The 25,159-nt window shown below is 33.4% G+C and overlaps 1 long non-coding RNA gene across 1 annotated transcript; it reads right to left on the reverse strand.

The window, feature by feature from the left end:
* Positions 1–12,620: 12,620 nt before the first annotated feature.
* On the reverse strand, positions 12,621–17,518 carry LOC128224794 (uncharacterized). Its single transcript, XR_008259546.1, has 3 exons — positions 17,381–17,518; positions 14,076–14,178; positions 12,621–13,545 (listed from the first exon to the last, which is right to left on the reverse strand). It is a non-coding gene; the product is annotated as an uncharacterized LOC128224794 (long non-coding RNA).
* Positions 17,519–25,159: the final 7,641 nt, after the last annotated feature.

Raw genomic sequence — 25,159 nt, forward strand, 5'->3', positions numbered from 1 at the left:
ACCTCATATTAAACTGGCATCATTTAAAAGCGTTAAGTGAGTAGAATGGGAATAGCTAAAATTACCGAAGCCAGGGTAGGAAACACGACTTTTAGACCTTGAGAGATTGCAAAACAGGCAATTTCACGTTGGATTCCAGTTGAAATGAACAAAGACCCAAACTGAAACCACTAAGGCAATGTTTTCGGACAATTATTTAACATAAAGGTAATCAGGTTTACAATACCCTTTCAAATGAAACCAACATTATACCGGATCAGTAAGCATTAAAAATTGAATTAAATTTCCAATGGCTGAAGGTTAAACACTACTTAATATTTCCCTATACATTCAATGCAAATTAAAACACACACTCACACACACTAATTCTAGTGTAGCATCCTGGACGACGTCTTGTTATTTCTTTTTATTTAGTTATAACGAACCTCAATGCAATGACTCGCTTAATTGTCCACCGGATACCTTAATATGCAATATTGTAATGGTAAGAACATATTGTGTAATATCCTCTTATTGTTGTAACATTGATGAAAAAATATGGTAGGGGCTCGGCCACTTTTACTTAGTATCATGTCAATTAATTTTAAGCACAATAACATTGAACAAAATACGAAATTACAAAACCTTGCTTTTATATATTGTTTCCTTAGCGGTATACAGTCATCTTTCGATACCTGCAGATTTAATGTAAGTTTAGTATTAATTTATTTGTGAAACATCAATATTTCTATTGATACATATCAACTTAAAGGTTTTATTTTCCGGTGAATGTTTGCTAAAAAAATATTTCTCCAAGTGATCACAAACATCCTAAATACAATATTCTGTGATCGTTATTGTTTTAAGTAATTAAAGGCCACTGGCTCAACATGCTTTAACAAATAAAAACAAGAACAAATAATATGCGTGTTGGGTAAAAACAATAAATTTAAATAAAAGTAGATACTGTCAAATCATAAATATTCGTGGTACATTAATTTTTGTGGTTTGGCTCCTCGAATTCAATATCCCAATAAAAAATTGTAGCGTGTGATTCGCATAAACATGAACGCGGTTTACAACTTGTAAGTTCCTAAATCATTTTACTGTTAAAATGGTTTATATTATATATTAGGGAGTAGAGAGGCTGCATTTAAGACTTTGTAAACGACTACTAAACGTTAAACTTTCCACAAGTAACTGTAGCGTTTACGGAGAACTGGGTCGCTACCCATTGCATATAAATCGATATATACGGCTAATTAAATACTGGCTTAAGGTCGTCAATACAGACAATTGTATTATTAAATCTTTGTACGATCTATCATATATCGACTTTGTTAATGGAATACATAATTGGTGTAGCAATATTAAGAATATTCTCGACAAATTTGGTTTCACTTATGTATGGAATAATCCAGACATTGTTATTACTAAGTAGTTTATACCTATGTTTAAGCAGACAATTATAGACAATTACATGCAAGAATGGCGAGAGAGTCTACAAAATAATGGTGTGTTGACAGTGTACAAACATTTAAAACATAACCTTGAATATGAACACTATCTGGACATTGTTACAAACAAATCACTGCGTAGCTGTTTAACGAGGATGCGTGTATCTGGTCAAAAATTACGTGTGGAAACTGGACGATATGGACCGCAACGTGTCAATAGAGAAGATAGACAATGCGTATTATGTGTTAATGCTTTAAGAGACATTGAAGATGAGTTTAATTTTATTTTGAAATGTGACTGTTACAAAGACATAAGGAAACGTTATATAAGCCAGTATTACATTAGAAACCCGAGTATGTGGAAATTGATTGAGTTGTTTTCATCAAATAAAAGATCGGTGTTAAATCGATTGTTTACATATATAAGCAAAGCTAATGAAATAAGAAATTCGCTTATAAATACTATCCTTTAATTACACTTTGTGTGTATTAATATGTTTTGTTTCTGTATTATTGGTATTTATTTACCATCCTTTTGTGTTATATGTATTTGTATGGATGAGAAACAATATGTTTTAATCCAAATAAATCATCTTTCTGTTTCTGTTTTCTGTATATTATTTTACCTCAATGATAATGAATTAAAGTCAATTATCAGTACTTGTATTCAGTTTTATTGTTTGATATTACTGACTATGTTTTCACAGTTCGCAAAACACTTCCAAAGGCTCCACTATTTTAAATCCTTGATGTGGCTGTGTTGGGTGTGTAAGCTTATTTATACTCGCACTCGGGCCTTGTCCATTCGGCGAGTGCTCCGATAAGATTGTTGGTCATTTTAGGTTTTTGGAGCATAGTGCACAGACAGAATGTAACCCTGGTTAGAGCTATCCTGGTTCTTTAACGTGCACCAGTGTATAGCACTGTCACACGGGACTTCCATTTAACGTCCCTCCCGGAAGACGATTAGGTTTTTTTAGTGAAGCGACGGGGGATCGAACCTGCGACCCCTGGATTGATAGTCAAGTGTGTAACCTCAAGACCACAGATCCGCCACCGATGATGTGGGTGCATCTTTATTTATGACCTTTAAACTAAATGACATGCGTATCTGCGCTAATTGACAGAGTGTCCTATTGTGGGGTCATAAACTGCGTGTCGTAGATGATAAACAGAACGATATCGCCGAATGGTGAATTTGCAGACAATTTAGGACCGCAGTTTTTAATTTTTATTTCAAACATAATGAAAATCTTCGAATTTAAGTACCCACGAAATAGTCATTTTTCGAAAAGCAGCGAAATATAAAGCTCACGAATGTAAGTGATTTTACGGTATGCCTTTATTCGTGATTGTTTCCCTAAATTTGTTAATTTCTAAAAGTAGATTGTATACACTGAAAGACAATTTACTGTGAGTCTCATAATTGTTTGTTTTCAGAAGGTTATAAAAAAAAACATTTAAATTAAATACCAATTAAATTAATAGTGTCTTCTGATCGTGTGCCGTTATTTCGACAAACAAAGAATGCATGACAATCACAATCTAAGACAGATATATTTCAGTATTATAACAAAACATACGATTACGATCAGTGTGGTGTATTTTGAAATTTGTGGTTCGAACATCGATATTTGGAAGTGTTAATTTAAATTTAAGTAGTAGAGCTACTTTTTAAGATTTTATAATGACACCAACGACCACAATTACCAGCTTTCATAACTCCTTAATAGTCAAAGATTTCTATACCGGAAAGGGAACAACATTCATCTATTATACTCAGTTGTTTCTGTAATTTAAGTGCTTAGCAATTGTACTTCAAAACTAAATAAAATTAAACAGAACATGAAATTTGAATCTTTATGTTTCTTAATTCAAAAAGTCGTGGCGGGAAGTTTTATGTTTCAAGTTTATGTATCACATGAGCATCTTTTAACTGCCTTTATGCAGCTTAGATGTGGTATTTAAACATATTCATAATTACCATAGTCTGCATTCATTCAACATTCGTTAGAAATGGATACTTTTAAAAGTAAGGTGCAGAAAAAATTGTAATAATTATAGAACTTTGTTCCATCACATTGATTGATTTGCTTAATTCAAAACGTACCTTTTCATTGATTTACCTTACACAACACTCTTCCCCCTGTTTCCCTATTTACTCAAAACTGACTCTATCACTTTACGAACTAGCATGGTTCAACATTTCAATATTTATACTGAGTCTCTAGATAAACATTGATATACATTGTTGACAAACAAGTTATTTTAGACAAAAAACTGTACTTGAGTACACTAAAAACATATTTTTGGCATATTCACTGGCCTTATTAAAGAGGATAACGTACACAATTCGGATGAGACATACAAAGTAATCAAAATGTAAAAGAACCAAACATAATTTATTTTCATTTATAATATTTGTACACACTTTTAAATAATATATCAGTTGAGTAAAAATTAGAACATGTTTGAAAAATTTGGGCTAGTACTTTCTGTAGCAAATAATTGCTAATGCACACCTGCATTGCATTCATATCAGTACATAATTTGAATGTTATTATGTTTCATAGTAGAATTCAATAAACTACCATACGATGCTTAAAGGGTATTGAACAAGCATTCTTAAGTGAAAAAATGTTTGAAAAGTTGAAGCGGTAAACTATTGGAGTAAACAGTTTAGCCTCTGATTGTAACATACATACTTGTGACATTTAAACAACCTATATGCCGGAAATTACGAAAATAATGTGTCATTTATATATTAAGCTATTCTTATAATACCTCACACTGACAATAGCGAATTCATCCGACAAGTCGCCTTCAAATGTTTTCTGTTTACTTTGTAAAGCTTCCTGTGTTGGCGGCGCCATTTTTGTCAACCTGGTGAATCATACAATTTCGATACAATATCAAAGCAATAAGGAGAAAATGACATTACGCGACTTGTTCTTTCAAATTCATAAGAATACGGTTTTGACTTCGAAATGTAATAACTGTTCTACAAAATATTATTCTGTTTTACAAATTTATTCTTCAAGTATATGTTGTCAAAAATCAACACTTTTGGGAGTCAAGCTAAACAGGAACGTCCTTTAAATAAGTGGAAAATGCATTCTTACGTTAAGACCTTTCGTTCTACAGACAACATTTCATCAACTGATATAACAGCTCTTTTTGGAAAACTGGTACCTGTAAAGAAAAGACGGAAAGCATTAAATTGTCGCATTTTAATTACCAAATAAAGAAACTTACTCATGCTTAATATAATGTTAAGCGCGCGTCGTATAACCCGTTTGTTTTACCCGAAGCAAGTGAGAAAGTCGCTTTATGCACTTTATCTTATAAAACACTATTCAGAGGCCATATTTGATATAAAACATATCGCTATCCTTCGATAAACCTGAGTGATTCAATTAATTTTATTGGTCAATGAAAAACACAGCATGTTCACGTGCCCAATACAGAGACATTCGGTTAGAAAAAAACAACATATATATCAATAAATCATTTTACCCTCTATTGAAACTCCATCTAATCTCCAGTTTGGGAATTTCCAGTACTCGACGAATCTCGTCCACAGTTGTTTGATATAATTCGCTCTTTTCTTTGGACATCAGATCATTCATTACTTGTTCCCTTTCAATGTAACTGGAAGGATAATATATACACCTGACCGCATCAGTACATTCGTCATTTTGTTTCACGGACAGAGTCATTTTCTGACTCAAACTTCTTGAACTCGTAATCTGTGAAACTGCAAAGGGATCGGGAATATTATCATAAATAGATTCATTTAAATTGACAAATGAATACAACTTTGTACAACAAGCGGGAAGATGCAATTTCCCCACATTTAATTTCATTTCCCAAGTGTCTTCTTTCGCAAAAAATATTAAGTCAAATATAGCGGACTAAATAAGAGCTGTTTATCAACAGGATTCTTAACGTTACTGTTTATCGCACAACCTTACATTTATAAGTGAAACATTTTTATAGCTGTTATCATTCTATGAATATTTTCAAATTTGAAAGAATCTCGTCCTGTGCCTTTATGGCAGTAGAATGAACGAAGCTATTAAAGTATACGTCTTGTTTATGAATTTCAATGTGTATAAATAATACTTGAGCATAGCGGGGAATAGTACTTGTTATGTTTAAGCAAATGTATGTACATGGAAAACACGGACAGGCCGCTGGTATGAATGTAAGATACCCAGCTCAAGGAAATCTGGTCACATCTTTGTTTCCTATTTAATGTTGAATTTCGTCAATATAATAATCTTACCAATCTCATTCAGAAAAGTATAGCAAGTTTTCCTTCCCATTGTCACATCAATATCGAATAACTCGTGTCCTTTCAATGCCCTCATCATTTCCTCCAGGGGTGCAAATAATGAATACATCTTTCCAGATATGAAGTCTTCAATAAGAGTAATGGCAGATCCAATATCAGGTACTTGAATTCCAAGAGTGACACAACTTTGCTTATAATAATCCACTCTTCTTTTTTCAAAAGTGATATCATTTTTTAAACATCAGAACTAATTGCAAAGTAAATGAACATGTGCGTAATTCTAATACAAAGTATTTTTAAATATTTAAATATAAAACTGTCATAAAGTATATATGTTTGTGAAGTTTCCTTCAGCAACGTTACTACCCAAAACGTAAATCCTCTGAGAAAATATCCTCGGTCATCTGAATACCTCTGAACAGTTCTTGAACTAAGTGTCTGACAATATCGGCAACATCTCTATCTCTGTCTCTTTGCTCACCTCGCTCTTCGCGGTCTGGATCTGCAACAGCTTTTGACAAGTAACCCACTCAGTTCTATTACTTGCTTTGTAAAACATAACAATAAACTTATCGTGACAAGCGTTCGAAGGATAATGTATTTTATTTCTGGACCGTTTTAGTCAGTAAACGTTTGCAATAATAGAGTTGTGTAAATATATAATTTTAAACATCAGAGATGTCAATGACTTGTAAAATGTGACTCTCTTCGAAGAATTGAAATATGAATTGAAATATAACTCATGTGCAGTCAGTTTAAGTATGGGTGAAAGGCCGAAAACTGTCCATTATATCAGACAAAGAACAGTCCGAAGAACCATTGCCGTTGTTTTTTTTCACTGACATAATGGACAGTTGGAGGCGTTTCACAAACTTAAAACATGTAAGCAACGAGGTCCTAATCATGAAATTCATGGCGCTATTGTCAGCTGATTGGACACTGTCACACCATTTGAAAAGATACTAATCATGCAAATCAATTAGGTAAAGCAAAATACTTTTGCACTCATTTACTTGTAAATATTATTTTGGTTAATATTTAATTATTTTTAAAATACAACCTATATATACAGCCAACGAAATTGCAGATGGACAATCATTTAGTACTAGGTTTATGAGGCTTAATCATTAGGAATTTCAACTTTCACGGGTGTTTAAATATCCGCCCACTGCCACGTATCCGATACACAATCTTTGCATCAGATTTGTCAATGTGTCAGCCATTGTGGTTGCATTGTAAGTCAGATAGATGACGCTACGCTCTCTGCGGCCATTCTTAATAATTAAGATTTTAATTCATGTCAACTATCTTTTACTTTAAATTCAACTTCTAAGGATATTTAATACGTGTAAACTTTGTTTTCATTGTGCCCTTTTTACTAAAAATGGCAGTTTTTTAAGTTTAATATTTTATTTTGTTTTCTACCCTTTAAGGGATATACAACTAATAAACATTTTTTTTTCCTAACGGTTCACAGACATCAGACACATCTTGATTTGGCATTGAGTTGTTAAAATCTAAAAAACCGGATTTTCATTAAAATCAACATTTCATCATAACATGTATTTATTAAACCTAAATAAAAAGGGGGATTATTCCAAAAGGAGCATGTGTTAACTCAATAAATGAAAAACAAGTTTGACAAAAAGGGTCTCTATTCTACTAGAAATCTTTTTTTCTCCTGACTGTCCATTATTAGAACAATGAACGTCCATTATTTAAACAACGACTGTCCATTATGTGTATGTCAATTCTTAAGATATTGGACAGTTAATAGAAATAAGGTACAGAACGCAGTCCAATAACCCATATATAGTACAAAAAGATGACGTCACAAACACATTTTAACTGTATGTAAATACATTGCTGAGTGAATTATTTAAATTATCAATGATCCTATTTATGCTTACGCTAAAATGCGATAATCGATACGTCTTTAATCAGATCATTTCAAGTCATTTCGATCATTCATTAATCTCGATATTGAACAATGTTCTTATCTCTGGTAAGTTTAACTGGTAGGTAAACATAGAGCTGGGTAAATCATTCAAATTATTAAAGCTGCTATTTCTGCTTATGACATAGTTATCGATACGTCTATAACCAGAGAGGTCGTTTTGATCATTCATTGATTGCGTGTTCGAAACAGAAATATGTATATCAAAATAAATCGTGCAATATAATGTTTCGTTTCAACGTTGGTTAATAATCCTTTATAAAAGACGAACATTCTCAATCGCCATAGGAGCCGCCGTTGCTTGCATTGTTACGGTTAAAAAGGGTTAATGTCCTATGAAAGGTTTTTCATTTGAATACTATTGTAAGTTAAGAGTTTATTTCAAATACATCAGACAATATTCACATGAGTACACAAGTCGTCAAACATACACGGGATATTTCATTACAAATTGTCATCCAAATATCAAATTAAATAAGTACATTTTTCAATCATAAGTTACTATACAATGCAGAACGTGAAATAAAACGTCATGAGAGTATAATTAAAGAGTAAAAAAAATCCGTCAAATTTATATTTTCTTAATAAATTTAGGGCATTAAATACATACATTGCATTGGTATTTGAGAGGTGAGTAGTTCTATAAAATGGAAATGAATGTTTTAAATCAGTATATTATCAGCGATAATCGATATATAAAAAAAAAAAAAAAAAAAAAAAAAAAAAAAAAAAAAAAAAAAAAAAAAAAAAACAGAATCCAATTTCGCCGATTTTGGAGGCAAAGGACCAACGTTTTTTACCTGATGCCTCATATAAAATTCACACTAGACGCAAAAACATTTATTGTCTCTTTAACACGAATAACAAACGTTTTCTACATCCCAACATTCCATACCATTAAAATTGCATTTATAAAGTACTTTTTAACAAGTGTTTTTCATATTCCAAGATCAAAACAGTCAGAGAAGAGACGAGAAAAGAGGAATACAAGCTACCGTGTTATATATAATTATAGTTACCTTGCGAAGCTTCTTCTTGCAAAATTCCCTGTTGAATTGCATTTTCAAATAATTGTCTTAAATAATTCGAAACTCTTTCCTCATCCTCACGGTTGTAATGTCTAAATAACAGCAACATCTCAATCGCTGGTAAAGCAAAACATTTATAGTCATGTTTATTTATCTTTTAAAATAAAGTTCATTATATCATTACTTTGCTTTGGAACAAATCTTCCAAACTATTGAGTTATAGATTAAGATAAGTGTTACCGTTGAACGGTTTACCACTTTACGACATCGATAATTTTTATCTTTACGATTATACACGTTCATGGTAAGAGAAAATCAAGAAAAAAGATTTTGAAATAATATATTTAGTTCACCATTTTGCCAAGACTACAATGTCCTCCACATTCCTCTTTTTTGGTTATGTAGGCACACTTAGGTAGACGTTTAATTGAGATGGTTCTGTACATTTTCACATAACGTTTGCATTTTTCCTTTAGAACAAATTTGCGGCTATGCTTTTCAGGAGTAATTTTGTTGCGACTTGTTATCGCAAGCGTCGAAATGATCAAAATACTTTGAAAATATATTATGAAATAATATTTGATTCGGAGCGTGTTTTAAGATTCTCTTGTAAGTCAGGATGATGAGACAATTACGGGCGGCATTGAAGTATCGTGCTCAAATATGTTGTTGAACGCAAGTGTAAATTAGGACAGAGTTTTCGTCTACTTGTTGAATGATACAGTATGGAAGTTTGTAATTTAATTGCCATTATCAAAACTATCATTTATCGCGTTGATTAGCTATGCACCTAAATCGTATCTTGAAGCCAAAACATCATTGTAATAGCAAATAAATTGGCATTCAAAGTACAACCCATACCAAAAGCAACATTATCAGTCAGGTGTCAGTATTATAGAATATCAACACTACAGGGAAACGCCAATGATTCGTAAGCCTTTACTATAATATTCTTTAGTGGTAAAAATGTTGGGGCGGTAAGCTAGAACAGGCATGATATCCTTACCGGTATCCATGTACACAAACTAATACTTATCTTTAAGCGTTAGCTATTATTCCTTATCGTTAATAGTTTTGTTGTACACGACACAATTTACTAAGGTTAGGTAAGGTTTAGTCTCATGATATCCCTGAGTCGTCCTTTGATCCTCGTTGTAGCCGGCTTAGCCACACAAATAAACATTCAAATTTAAAAAGAGGGCAAATCACGTACCAGTCGACTTCTTGATTGTGCCAAAATAAATATTATTCGTTAAACAGGTATCTTTAATGGGATAATATTAATCGAATAAGACAAGTAAAGGAACATAGTATGTATTCCAAAACGATGAACATTACTGCATAACACTATCATAGATTTCACAATTTTTTATTACCTCATATGAAAGGGGCCGTAAAACGGCCCCTTCCCCTCGAAAAATAAGCATAGTTTTTTCCCTAAAAATGAAAAATCCCCTCCGAAAAAATTCAATTTTTTTTTTTTGTAGAATTTTTTTTTACCTGTACAGGTTCATTTTCAAAATCCTAATAAATAAATAATAAATAATGTGAGGTAAAGTTTCTTTGATAATTGAACTCAGAAATCATTGATTTTCATCACATTCAGAGATCAGTATATGAAATATTTTCTGTCATGAATTATTGCAATAGATATTTCCACCCAAAGGATTGATATTTTTTGTGAAAATAAACTCTTCTATTAAATCATTTCCTAATTCGCAGGAGACTAGACAGTCTTTTCTTTTAGCTGTAAAATTTTGGCATTTTCACGACGTAATAGCAAGCCTGATTACGTGTATGTAATCTACCCACCAAATAAAAAAAAACTAAAAGTAGTGCTGAAGCTAATTTAATGGAGGAGTTTAAGAACAGGAAAAAAGAGATCTGTGGACTTGTAATCAAACAAACAAATATTATAAGAGGTATGATAGTAAAATAAAAAAATGAACATGCACATTTTTCCCCTTTTGTACTAAAACGCCGCAAATTTTTCCCCTTCTCAAAGGCCCCAGGCCCCGTCCCCTCTTTTAGAAAAAAACCCCCTGTTTCAAAGAATTGAGAAGTAACCGAACGTGGTTATTATAACATTACCTAATGTAGCATCAATGCATTAGTAGTAATACCAACAATCATACCTGGCATTTGAATTTCAGTATCAGTGATAAGTTGTTCTAATAGTTCCAAAGGTCCTATTACTGCTAGGTCGTCTGGTAAAAAGAAGTAAGAGGAGAACATTTAGTTAATAGTCAAACTAGAATTCAACAAATTGGAGTTTTCGCCTTTCAGGGATGCAAAGGTCAATAAACCTTGACATTAGTTCCCCAAGTAAATATCGGAAATATACTGAAAAAAAACAAAGACCAGTGAGCAGTCCATAATTTGAAGACTCTGCAACATGTTATTCAAAAGTTGTCGCTCTGAAACGCAACGCAACGACACCACCGAGGATTGCACCGCCGTGAAAACAAAATCTGACTCAAAAAATTGACATCACATTTATCGAGCCTTCTTATGATGGCTATAAATGTTTTATCTTTTAAAACAGTTCTGTGTGAGCATGATGCTTTGGAGCTGAAAAATAAATTCAGGTGTGTCAACAGTATATCGTTAAGCGTTTAAAACCCAAATTGGCAACCCAAAATCAATCATGTTTTATAAACCCACTAGGTTTTCTTCGTTGATATTTATTACAAATAGCATTGCCGATTTTAGCAACAATGACGGTCAAACAAAATGCAACCAATCAATGTAGATCGTCACAAGTGTTTGCTTGAGTGTACTATCTTATCAAATTATCGTGTAAATTATTCGTTACTCAAATTATTAATATAGATAGCAATCTCAGTTTTTAGTTTTATACGAAGTGTTTTTAAAAATTAAATGTCAAAGTTAATAAATTATTTCCATTACAGATTGAGTGGAGTTATGGAAATTTCTTGCACACTGGATACGCATTAACAATGATGTTGCCAAATTCCATCTGGCAACCGGTATGCCGTATGTGTCACGCACAAGAACGCGCCACTTTTTTATTGTATGGTTAATGAAATGTACATTATGTCATTTCAATAAAGCGAAATTCTATTAATATACGTATGCAAGACTTTAATTAAAAAGTACACAAATCGCGATTTTAAGAGGATTTTTTTTAAGTTAACAGTGATCTATAATTACTACACCTCAAGACGGCAGTAAATAGCGTTGCATGCGCTTTATGATGAAACGTACACGAAAGACGTTTTCTTCGTCAATTTTCCACAAATTAATAATTTGGTAACGCAAGAAAAATCATCAATCATGTTTTACAAGGCCGGATATAAAAAAATACTCGTCATCGGACTACGCGTGTGCCCTCGAGTCTGATCTCTTCTATCCAGATCGGAAACACGTGATAGCTATTATCAATCTGTCTCGGAGCGGACGGTAATTTTAAATGAGTATGCGTCATAACCTCTTTAATAAATATTCATAAGTATCATTACTCGTTAAGTCTACGTATCAACATTTTTTTAACAATTTTAAACTTTAAAAAGAGCTTTCTCTATCTTAACCAGGGTACATTTTCAAGTTTCATCCAAACATTATTTTCTGAAGGTTTTTACTAAAACTTCTACTTGTATTATAGATGATCTTTACCTTGGCCACACTGGACCCTTATATAACCCAAAAGTACTTATACACATAAACTTGCAATATTCTTAGTCCCACCAACCTCTTTGTCCAAGTTGAACTGTGATTTACAATAGTTAAGACGGATTGAAAACACAAAGAAGACACCCAAACCATTTTAGATAAATATAAAAAAAATTCTTTCAAACTCCATTTAAAATGTCAACAATACATGTATCGGTTTGGGATGCGACCCAAGTTACTGCCCCCTCGCCGCTTACGCCAATCCTGAATCCGTCCGTGCAAGTTTTATTTCTCTAACTTACTGCAACAATGGCCATTTACTTAATGCAAAAAGTAATTTCAAGACTTACTCTCTCGTACAATTATTTAACAGAAACCATCCCAACCATATATGTAAATAGCCATTGAATAATAATGCATTCTGTGAACAGGAAAATGCTCAACGTGTTTGGTTATATTCGTTAATGTCAAACAGCAGGTCATGTCCTATACGCAGTAACAATCACTTTTGAATACCTTAATGACTTAGATGAACACACATTATCCAAACGAATACTTTATTATTCATTGAACTGCATTCATAAGCTTACCATCAGAAACGATGTCGATGTTTTTCAAATGTTCTTTCAACATGCCATTTGGATACGCATGTGTTAAACTCTCATACTTATCTAATGTTTCGTTCACGAATTGTGTTAATGTTCAAAAAAACACATATACGGTTGATTGAACCACGAACACGTCCAAGGTAGCCATTATAAATCCCTGCCGATAATTTGGGATGTATATAGGACATCTTATTACTAAGGTTGCATAAGTTTGTTATATCATGGCGAAGTGTACCACCTACTGTTGAGATACCACATGACTCAAGAAGAACAAGGGCAAAGAGTCGAATATCCCATTTGTCTAAGTCTGTCTTTTGTCCGAAAGGGTACAATATGCTCTTCTTGTGTTTGTCATTTCCAATAGAACGCATAATTATGTTCATATTTTCATTCAAAAACCCATCAACTGTCCAACATCCATTTGGTTGGTTTCGAGGTGAGAGATCACGAACTCTCTGCAAGAACAGCTCCTTAAGCACAGCAATACCACAGTCCGACAGCGCTCTTTGTATTCGTGTGAAGTTTTGTTCTTCTTCTTCTATAGATGGTCCTCCTCCTGTCGCCATTTTGAGTTTCACTTAATCTTCTGAAATGAATACGCAGGTTATAAATAAGCTATTTATGTGTATTCAAAGTCAATGGATGTTTGCTCACCCTTTTTGAGCTACAAAAAGTGAATTACGATTGCATAACGTCAGACATTCTGTCGTAAAGATTGGATAGACAATTTGCATAAAATCACATTCTTTATCTTAGTCTGGTATCAATCACCAGGCTTGACTCAATTTATAACCTGAGCATTTAAATCATATTTTAATAATTTCTTTTTTAGTTATAGTGCTAAAATGGAACGTCTCATATTAGATCATTTTATCAGATTAAACATGGGTTGCAGAATGTATTACTTCTACTAATAATACATTCGACCTTAATCCTGAAATGCTATAAACAGTTTATGACTCTTACTCAAACAATTTAGACCAGAACTTAACTAAGATTCATACTCTATATACTAAAGTCTTAATTCCACGCCCCACAGACAAACAGTGTCATCAATCAAATTCCTGACCTACGAGCGACTGAAGGAAAATTTGCGTGAATATATTATGTGCATACCAAATGAACTATCCAGCACATATGTCTTCAGGTAGCAGAAGCTGAACTATCCAGCACATATGTCTTCTGGTCGTTTAAGATCAAACAGGACCATGTCGGACATCTGCAATATGAGCATAGCTAACATTGAGTAGAAGGCAACATGACTTTGACTTTCAGGCACTTCAAGGTAATTTGTATTGTAAGCGCGTTGATATATTGTACCATTCAGCCTGTTCATATTTGTAAATTATTAATTGTATCTAAAAGTATTGACATCAGTTTGAATGTCAGAAACAAAAATGTGGATCAAAATGTGTAAATATATGGTTTACACTCATGTTTAGAATATTCTAAACATGAACAATTTGAAAATTTGGATATCAAGGACTTCTACAAGGTAGGCTACCTTAGCATGGACATTGCAAGGTTTGAGAAAGCGGTGAGTCAACTATTTCAAAACTTGACGCAAACGGATGCTGTCGTAATTTGAAAGACGTTTCCAAATAGTTTTATCTAATTTTTGCATGGTGGTATACTGCAAATTGTATTTTTTTTTTATAAATAAATATGGCTTGAAGACAAAGAGAACTGTCGCGTCGAAGTAAGTAGTTAAAAAAGCACGTCGAATTTCGTATAGATGTGGAGAGACGGGACGGATAATTCGAATAAGACGAATCAAACATTTAAACCGTCATGGCAGCTTTCATGTTTTAATATAATTGTGTGTGAATTCACTCAATGGTGTCTGCCAAGTTTTCTTCCAAGATTTCAGAAACCGGCAAAAGTCGTCAGTAAAGAAAATAGGTTAACTCTTGGATATGCTGCTGGACATATATAATTAAATCATTTCTGTATATGCAAACACCGGGGTATCTATAGTGTTGGTGACATTGTCGTCGAGTACAAAAACAACTATTCTATTTAACAAGCTTCACTCTCTGTCCACCTGAACCAGCTCTCCCTTGCCCATTTGCAGAGTACCGAACGTAACACCATCACCAAACCGCAGCCAAAGAAAATTTTAACAGTCCGCTGCCGCTTTACTAGAGAAACCCTTTCACCCGCAGCTGCTCTGTTAAAATCATTCTGACCAACTAGCAACCGCTTTTCTAGTGGCACTATTGGCGGCCCGCATCAGATCTTCGACTTCAAACAAGATGTGTGACAAATGATCCCCTGTTATTCAACTGTTATTATTCTGATAGTAGAACTCAAACTGAGTTTATAACATAACCATGCTGAATAAATATCTATAATGAAACCATTGTAGTATTCAGACTAATATTTCAAACCGTATTTTTATTATGATATTTTAATAGCCCATATTGTTCAAAACATCGTTGTACAGCGGAACCATAATATGATTAAGGATAATTGTTTTATAATTAATATGATCATCATGGAATGAAACGTAAAACGTGTGTTTTCCACAGTAACGCTAGCCGGTGCAGTCGATATGGTAGTATGCTTGAAGAAAACATCAACAATGAAAATGCTGAAGATCTGAACAAATGTTTGAATACAAAACATACCCTGATTAGAGTGTGGTAAAATATAGGATAATCTGATAAACATTATTGCAAGTATATTATCAGTGTTCATAAAAATAACTCAGGACATATTGATGGTAATAGTATCATCACTTACAAAATAATGACACATAATCACTGTTTAATTATATAAACCAATCACTCAACAATGTACATACTGACTGTATTAGCATATCTGAGTAAGTTTTCCGTTATTGTGATGCATTATTAGATAATAAACATTGGAATATTTCATGATATGTATATTCACTATATTTAAAGCACTTAACGAAATAATAATTTGAATACACTTCATCTATGTTATATAAACATATAAGGGGTCATCCGACTGTGCTGATGATTAAATTATGAACATCGACAATTTGCGTTCTTTTTTAAAACATATCAAACACAACATTTAACAACAAGAAAATAATACACGGCTTAATAATATTTCAGGATGATCGTATACGATTACAGCATACTTCTTGCATACGAACATGCTACTTCGTTTTCAGAACCTTAAAGTGACACTCTTATTTAAAATCATTACAAACAGTTGTATAAAAACATCATTTTTGACTGATAAACCTTTAACTTCTTACTAAATCATGTATGTATGGAAAATAATGATACTAATTTTAATTATAAAGAGTATTACCATGTATTTAAAAGTAGAAAGCACAAAAATATTAAATGATTGAATGCTTAAAGATTTACTACTGTCTACTTTAGTCTTGTACGGTAGAAATACCATGTTTTATGCGCATTATTTTAAAATTAAACTCGGTTTCCCTCATAAGAACCATTGTTTTCGACATTTATTCATCCTGTTGGGAATATTAAAACAATAGCATTAATTGTGGTAAATCTATTTTGGGAGTAAGAGTGCATGTTTAAAACAAACATGTTATTCACACTGATCGTTTAGAAACGCATTTGTTTGCATTATGCACAGATAGAAAGATTGGATGTTCGAAACATGATATAAGTATAGAGTTTTCTGAGCTTAAAACAACATAGGTACACGTTCTTGTGTTTGTTCCTATTTTGGATTAAACTTTTTTGTTTTTGAAATAATTTTGTCTGAAAGGTATGATAATAGTTTTTGTTTAAATTAAAATGTTTCCAAAACTTTGATTTATTTCATAGTCTACCAAAATCAAGGTTAAAGAACACCTCTAACATTATGCGGGCAATCAAATGAACATTTAATGCTAACTATCAATGTACATTTCGAACTCATTCTTATTACATCGCAAGCGAGCTTACACAGCATGCATCATTTGAGGACCAATATATAAGACTGTAGCCGGAGAAACACTCGATATCACACTAAATGTCTCCGAAAGCGCTCTTGCATATCGAGTGCGATGGACGGGAAAACAAATTGTCTCAGAAAGGAGTAGTCGAAAACTCTTTGAGATTGGCAGTGGAATGCTCCAAGCCAGTTTACGTTGATGCCGTCAGCATAATTTATTGCAAGCGTTGCTATATAAACGCTGACAGAAGTTGTTATCAGTGCTGCTATAAATGCTGAGCCGGTAAGTTGAGATATTCTCAATATTCAATAGCTTCATTTGACTGCGTTTTATATTTATAATTATTCTGCGCGAATAACCATGCAGAACTATGAATGTGTAACGAACGATATTAACTCATGTCAACATTTTGTGGATACGCATAGGAAAGATTTTCCATTAGCAGGGTTTTCATAAAGCACATGTTAACTAAAGAATTAAGCGAGAAGGAGAACATCGTATATTATAGGATTACAATGAAACATAAACATACCGTGGTAGTAATTGCAGGATGACAATATCCACGCTATTTTCATTAAACATCTAGTTTGCTAACACATGTTTTAGGCATTTCTAAAGGTATGTGAACTCATTCTCAAATTTACGTTCTGAAAATTTTACTTGATAAACCTACAATACTTCAAATCCCAGGAGAAAGTTTATGTAGTATTGTGCAATACTTAACCACTCAAAACATTCACTCTGTGAAATATGATAGTATGCTATTCAACTAAGATTAAAACGTTTCTTTCCTCATGTGCAACCATAGCTAGTTTAACTTTATTTCGCAAAGGTTCTTTGGTTTACTTTAAGCATATTTATTATATACATTTTCAAGATATACAAAGTTAAAGATATGATTTACATTCGTAATAAGACAAGTTATGAAAAAGTAAAATGTAATATGCGTTGGACGTAAGGAAGAAAAACAACATGGGTGGAGGGGCAGGAGTGGGCGAGGACAGGCTTAGCCAGTGGTAGAATCATGTTTACTCGAATTTTATTAAACATTATATATGATATGTTTTGTTTGACAAGGGAATCCTGAAAGCTAAATATAGTTGTGATGGTCTGGTACGTGGCTTCTTTTCATCCAAACAGTAGAATGTTTAAGTGACAAAAACCTGATAGCGGATAACTACTGGTCGAATCGGTGATGTTTCTGAGTAAAATATAGAGGACAGGTAAAGTAAAAAATGGCGGGGGGGGGGAGTGTCCTCAATATCTCAACATCTTAAGTTGGGGTAATGGACAATATTTTTAATAAACACATTATCCTTAAGATTACTACAGTGAAACTGCAGTTTTGCGTCTCGACAAAGTCCAGTGATATCTTTCTACTACTATGATTTTATAGTCCGTGATTTTGTCCTGCCATTTCGTGTTAATGCTTGTTCTTCCTGATATAGTGCAGAGTATTATTTAGACCATCGTCATCTAGTGTCTGTCCGGTTTAGGTAGTCCTAGTCCTAGGTAGTAAAACAATAAAACATTTAAAATCTAATTCGGGTATTCAAATGACCGCATTAGTTGTTCATTATCTAGAATTGTCAAATCAATCAATGCAAAAATAAACCTGACACCGATCACCGCTGATATTATAGGTATACCTGAAATTGCACCGAGTTAATACTTACGATTAAAATCTAAGTTATTGAATAGTTTATAATTATCTAGTTAAACCTGTCGGTGTTTAACAATATTACGAAAATGATTTGAGTAAACATTAAAACCACAAAAACGATGACTAAGTCATCCGACTTTTGAAAATGGTTTGAATGGCAAAAGAGCCTAAGCGGCTGTTCAAGAGGCAAACGTACAAACAAAACCTCAGTCTCTCTCTTACATAAAAAAACTACTAGTATTCCTGAAGTCATTTACAGTGACGCAGCAGCCCTTCAAGAGGAAATTTCAACGAAACCACTAAAGTGTCCAGTCCAGTCACGCGCCCACAAATTCTGCCTTTAAGGCGTACTAAATCTACTGCAGCAGCTCTTCCAGAAGCATATGAACTTCTCTATATCTTTAAAAAATATGTTTAAAAACGAAAATGACACTTTTGAGGGAAAAACAGCAAACGTTTCAGACAAGGGTGCGTTTTATATGGTCATCTTGAAATTCGAGTACCATGAACACGCATTTTATAGACGCATGCGGGCAGTGGTACTTCGATCAATGGCCATTGCGAACTCATACCTATTACATCACAAGCGGGATAGTACAGCTTGCAGCATTCAAAGACCCGCATAGAAGACTCCGATGAAGCCAGAGGTGCACAAGACATCACAAAGTATGACACCGAAAACGCTTGGCCATTCCGGATGTGATGCCCGGACACACGAAATTTCTCAGAAAAGAGTAGTCAAAAACCTTTCAAGATTGGACGTAAAGAGCTCTAAATCAGCTAATTTCGGTTACGTGAGGATCACTTTTTGCAAGACTCGCTATATAAGCACAGACGATAGTGATACTAAGAGCAATACATGCCGGGCCGGTATGTTGCGATGCACAGTCAATGTTCGATATTTACATTTGACTATTTTTCTTATATCTATTCTGCGTGAATTATTTTGCTATAACTATAAATGTGAAAAGAGCGATATTAACTTATATTAACATTTCAATGTCTTATTATTGTGAATACCAGAAGTGAAGGCCTTTCTATCAGCTGGGTTTTCATAAAACACAGTGTGACTAATGAACTGAGCGAAAAGAATAACACTGTATATTTAAGGATAACATAGTAATATATACATACCGTAATATTGCTTACAGGGTTAAAATATCCATTTATTAACGGCTACACCATTCTAAATTGTACCTTTTTAAAATTTGATAAACCTTCAAATGACAGGAGGACGTTTATGTTATATTTAACATTACTCAATTAGTCAAGTTATTGGGTCGCCTCGAGAACAAAAGGTCTGTAAAATATGATATCAGGCTATCCAACTGACATTGAATCGTTTCGTGCCTCATATGAAGCCAACCATAGCTTGTGTACTATGTCTCTCGTCTTTCACTCTTGCGAAATGTTTGAAGATTTACGACGGATGTATGAAGTAGTAATATGCGTTGGAAGTACGGAAGAAAAAGAAACATGGGTGGAGGGTGTGGGGAGGAGGGGTCGTGGACAGGCTGAGTCAGTAGAAGAATCATGTTTGCTATAATGTATATGAAATTATATCTGATTTGTTTAGTTTTAAGAAGTAAGTGCTGAATCTTGCTGAATATAGTTCTGGTGGACCGGTACGTCGCTTTTTATAATCCAAACAGAAGTTTGTTGAAGTGACAAAGACTTTATATCAGTAACTACTGGTCTAATCGGTGATGTTTCCAAGTAAAAGCGGACAAGTAAAAAAAATGGATGGGGGCGTCCTCAAAGTCTCAACATTGAAAACCGGCGTAATTGGCAATAGCTGTAATGGACAAATGTTTCTCAGAATTACTAACGTGCAATCGCAGCCTTGCATGAGTTTCAATTAGCTTTCAATTTTGTAGGAAAATTGTTGAACTGATGTTGTACTCTTTACTTGAAGGGAGGAAAGGTTGTTGAAGATTAAACTGTTGTCGGTAGTGCATTCCATCAGAATGTTGTAGATGGATGAAAGGAAATCGACAACTGATAGATTAAGGATGAAAAATTACAAATGATAACAAGATAAACGAGGTCTTAAGTAAAGTAAAATAACATTTTGTAGAAAAGCGTAAGTATATAATTCCGCCTTCCTTTCTTTAGAGATTCGGGTCCTGTTTCGAAATGCAGATTGGAAATGGAATCAAGTCGTGTTGTTCCGGATATAATTCGCATTGCCCAAAATTCTGCTTGCTTAACATTATCATTGATACATTTTGAACATTTTAACCAATGACCGATCTGGAGAAGGAAAATACGTTGCCAGGCCTTGGTTTAGACGGACAGAATTTGTTTATTCATGGGGCGAGCACTAGAAAATGTGCCGCCAAGATGCTTGTGAGTTGTAACTCCCACTTTGTAAACCTTATCCATATGGATAGATGGATATGACTGGCTGTTTGTCGTTTAAGAGATGAAAAGTTATTTGAATTTCGCTTGGTTGATTGATACAAGCCACCTTTCATCACACATTTGGATCTTTTCCATGTCACAATTTAGTTGCTGAGCAGCAATTACAGGGTCATTGGCAATGCTGTTAAGGGTAGTTTCATTTGCAAAAAAAAAAAGGATCAGTGATTTATTTCACAAACAATATCATTGATATTGATATGGAAGAGAATAAGCCCAAAAATTAAACCTTTAGTGTTTCCAGTAGATATTGAAACCGTGTACATAGAGCAATATAAGACGACGCACTGTTTTTTTTCCGAAATATTGTTGAAGTGAGCCTAAGTTTCGAAACACGTAAATTATGATGCTTTTGTTAAGCAGTTGTAACAAGATAGTTGCGTATCTTCCTATAACTTCGCCAATTGTGGACATTTCCATGCGTCTGAACCTTTTGTATGCATTTCTTTTTTGACCGACTGACTTACAAGTTTCATTATTGAACACGTTTTTTTTCTTGGTGGGGGGGGGGGGGGTTGTCCTGAGTGCAAATTGTGACAATCTTAGGTTATATCGAGCTTCGTGGGAAAAACAATCCCAGTCAAAAAGTCAAATAGTTTGGCATAGTGGCCTCATAAAAGTTTCCTAATTTACCGCTTGAATATTGATCTAACCTTCTTGTTGAATGCAATAAGATGAGCAATGATTACGAACGGGCTTGAGACCACAGTTGTTTTTATTATATAATTCATATAAACATTCACCCCGCCTTTTTACTACAAAACAGCCCCAATTGAAAAACAAGCAAACGGCTGCTGAAACAATCCAAGACACAAAATTAATCACAAGAAAACTTTACGTTGACCAATTCAGTGTCTCATAAACATAACCCTAATGTCAAGACGGAATAAAAATACAAACAATTCAATTTCACAATACGGCAGAGTTGAAGAGTTTTTTTCATTTTCTTGTTTTACAATCATTCATATTCAACCTTGAAGACAAATCTTAAAGCTGCACTCTCACAGAATGTTTTGACAACTTTTTATTTTTCTGTCTTGGAAAGAGCAATTCTCTGCGTAAATAACTGCAAACCATTAAAGATTGCTGACAAAAGATCACATAGCAGATTTTCATATTTCCGTTCGAAAATTAATGTTTTATGGCTTAAACCGTTACCAACGGTTTAAGAAGAATGCATAAAACATCAAATTTTGAACTTATAACTTTAAAATATAAAAATCTGCGATCTATTTTTATGTGAGCAGTCTAAAGTAACTGGTGTCCATGCATTTTCGCAAAACGTTCAATCTGTGAGAGTGCAGCTTTAAGCCAAACAGTGTTGTGTAGATAAATAGTACTGGAAACAACATAACCACCTTCATAGGCGTAAAAAGTAGTTTGTGAAGCTGGTAGTCTAGAGATGAAAATTTACACCACTTACTTAACGTCTTGAAGATGAACAAAATGTCAAGAACTAGATTTTTCGTCACCCGTAAACACACATTCACTGAACCTGAGAACTGTCCTGCAGCTTGTGTATTAACATCAGATAAGACATCTTTAAACAATTTATGTAAACAACAAACTCATACAGTAGTATTTAACACAAAATCATATGACATTCTGAAAAGTGTGAAAACCTTAAAACAAATGTACACACTTATTGTATCTCAACATACTATGAGATTGAAAAAAAAACCACAGCAACATTCAAATCCTATTTTCAGTTGCAATTATCCCCATATTGCACAACTAGTTCTCTCTTTACGTAAAACAGTTTCATCACTTTCGAATCTTAGGGAAAAACAACATTGTTTAAACATCTACTCTGTAAGAAGTAATACGTCCTGTATGAAAGATAAAAAAGTGAATTATCAGAGAGAACAAAAGAAACAACGGATTTTAAGATTCAACTAAATTACCAATTCCTCTCCAAAATGAAAATTCAATGTTTTGTAAATGAGGTAAACTGGTGGAACAAATGAATTACCTTCCTTATTCCAATGAACCGATAAAAGCATCAACCACTTCTTTATCCGGTGTTCAAACACGGGAATTTAAACGAGGCAATTTCCTATTTGAATCGTAAGTAGAACGATTGACAACATGAGGTCTATGTAACTCGTTAATGTATTCAAGTGATCAAATAGTCATCATAATCCACTATCTTACTCAATTTGTCAGCAACTATATTATTTGCTTGCTTTACCAAACGCAGCTCTTAAGAAATGCAATGGGAAGCACAAACATCGAATATATCCAATCCCGATTTCAAACTACCTTATTCAATAATTTGAACACAGTTTTTGCTTTCAGACTTATTTTCCCCAAAAACATTATTCTTAATGATTCAAATGTGTGAGCAGTTGCACAATCACAATCAATGCACCGTTTCCCAGACGAACTATATATTTGTAGCTACAGTCAATGGATTGACATTGTGTGGTATAAACGCATAACGACGAAATGGCAGTTTCTACAGAATAATTAATTCTTAGGGCGGAACTATTTTAAGACGGTGGAACGTTAATAAATGGTATTTATTTTAACAAAGCTGTTTTCAATAACGGACATCACATCCTCAATAGCTCGATAGTTTGTTTTCAGAAATAAAAACAAGCATTCGCCAGTTTTGAAAGTCATGCGTCGATAAATATCCATGTTTTTTTATCTTACGCAAAAAATCATACACGTAAATAGTTCTCTGTATGATTCAATTCGGACAGTTTTTGCTATAACCTGCATTTTTTTATTTCGCTGTTCACAATATCAGGTTTTATCACTGTAGCTGCAAGACATACACCTCATTTTACTGATCACGTTGAATGCTTTTAAAATATCCATCAGTTTACTGGCAAAGCTTGTAATGTGTTTTGCTATATGCAGTTATCAAATGCATCCAATATTTCATGAGATTCTACTATTATTCATTAATTTGATACGAAAGTTGCTGAACTTTGTTAATGTCGAAATACATACTTGTATGGTTAAAGGATTGATCTTAACAATTCAAATCTATATTCATCACTAACATGTTTTAAAGCTTTATTAACATTGTTAACAAAAGGTTATTGACCATAGACGTTTGTTTAAAATAGTTGATGATGCTTATCTAATCAGAGCTCAAAATATTGAAATAAACAATATCGCTATAACCCCTTACGTGTTATACAATATGAACATTAAGTTTTGTTACAAATACTAGGCTAATGTTAAGATATAAAGTATGGAACATCTTTAAATATATATCAAATCATACTATTTCAATATGGACATTTAACCTTTAAGCCGTATTATTTCATCATCCTGCAGTAAATTATACAGGCACCAAATATAAAGTATTTTAACCCATTCTAGGACACGTTCGATGCTGACCTTCAAGCCTTAGAGAGGAAGGCATACAGACCATGTTAAATTATAGAAAAAAGTACTCCTTGTTCGAAAACGCTGAGTAGGTCCTGGCCGACCATGTAACATGCAACTTGGTAGAGGAAATCAGGGTAAGTGGAGCTTTGACTTCGTTAAAGAGTGCGGTTTGATGCATTACTGAACAAATTGGAAAGTCCAGTAACACCTTTTTATTGAATATATAATATAATATAGAAATAGTCTTGTTTACTTAATTTTATGAACAATCCTTTTTAAATATTGGGGAAATATCCTGGTTTTTATCTTATGACAAAGAGTTTTTAAACATTTAACACCTGTAGTCAGAAATTAGAGTTTTAAAACCCTTAAACTGATTTTTTTATGTTTATGATATTTGGTATATTATTATATGTAATTAAAGGACATGTAAACACTTATCACAATGAACAATTCAAGGCATTCCTGAAAGCAGCCCAAGACTTCAAACCAGTAAGCTGACATTGACAAAGAGATCAAGAGCTTCAATGTGGGACCCAACACCTACACCTGGTTCACGATGGAGGCCCTGCAGGACACATGAAATTATCTGCAAAAATCATCAAGGTAGGGCCTCACAAAACATTTAGAATTTAAATGAAAAAATAACACTCTGTTCACTTACGTGCAGAAAAGCATTTAGGTTTGGCCTCATAAAAAATAGAGTTTATGAAATATGGAATAGAAAACATGACTATTCATTTACATGACTATTCATTTTTTTATATTTTAAATTTTAAGTATATGTACTTGAAGATTTAAATAAAAAAATGTAAAAATGTACCCCGCAAATTGAAAGCAATTTACAGTTTTATTTTTGATATGTATCAGGAGAGAGAC

The sequence above is a fragment of the Mya arenaria genome, chromosome 17, assembly GCF_026914265.1.
Source record: "Mya arenaria isolate MELC-2E11 chromosome 17, ASM2691426v1".
Taxonomy (NCBI): Eukaryota; Metazoa; Mollusca; class Bivalvia; order Myida; family Myidae; genus Mya; species Mya arenaria.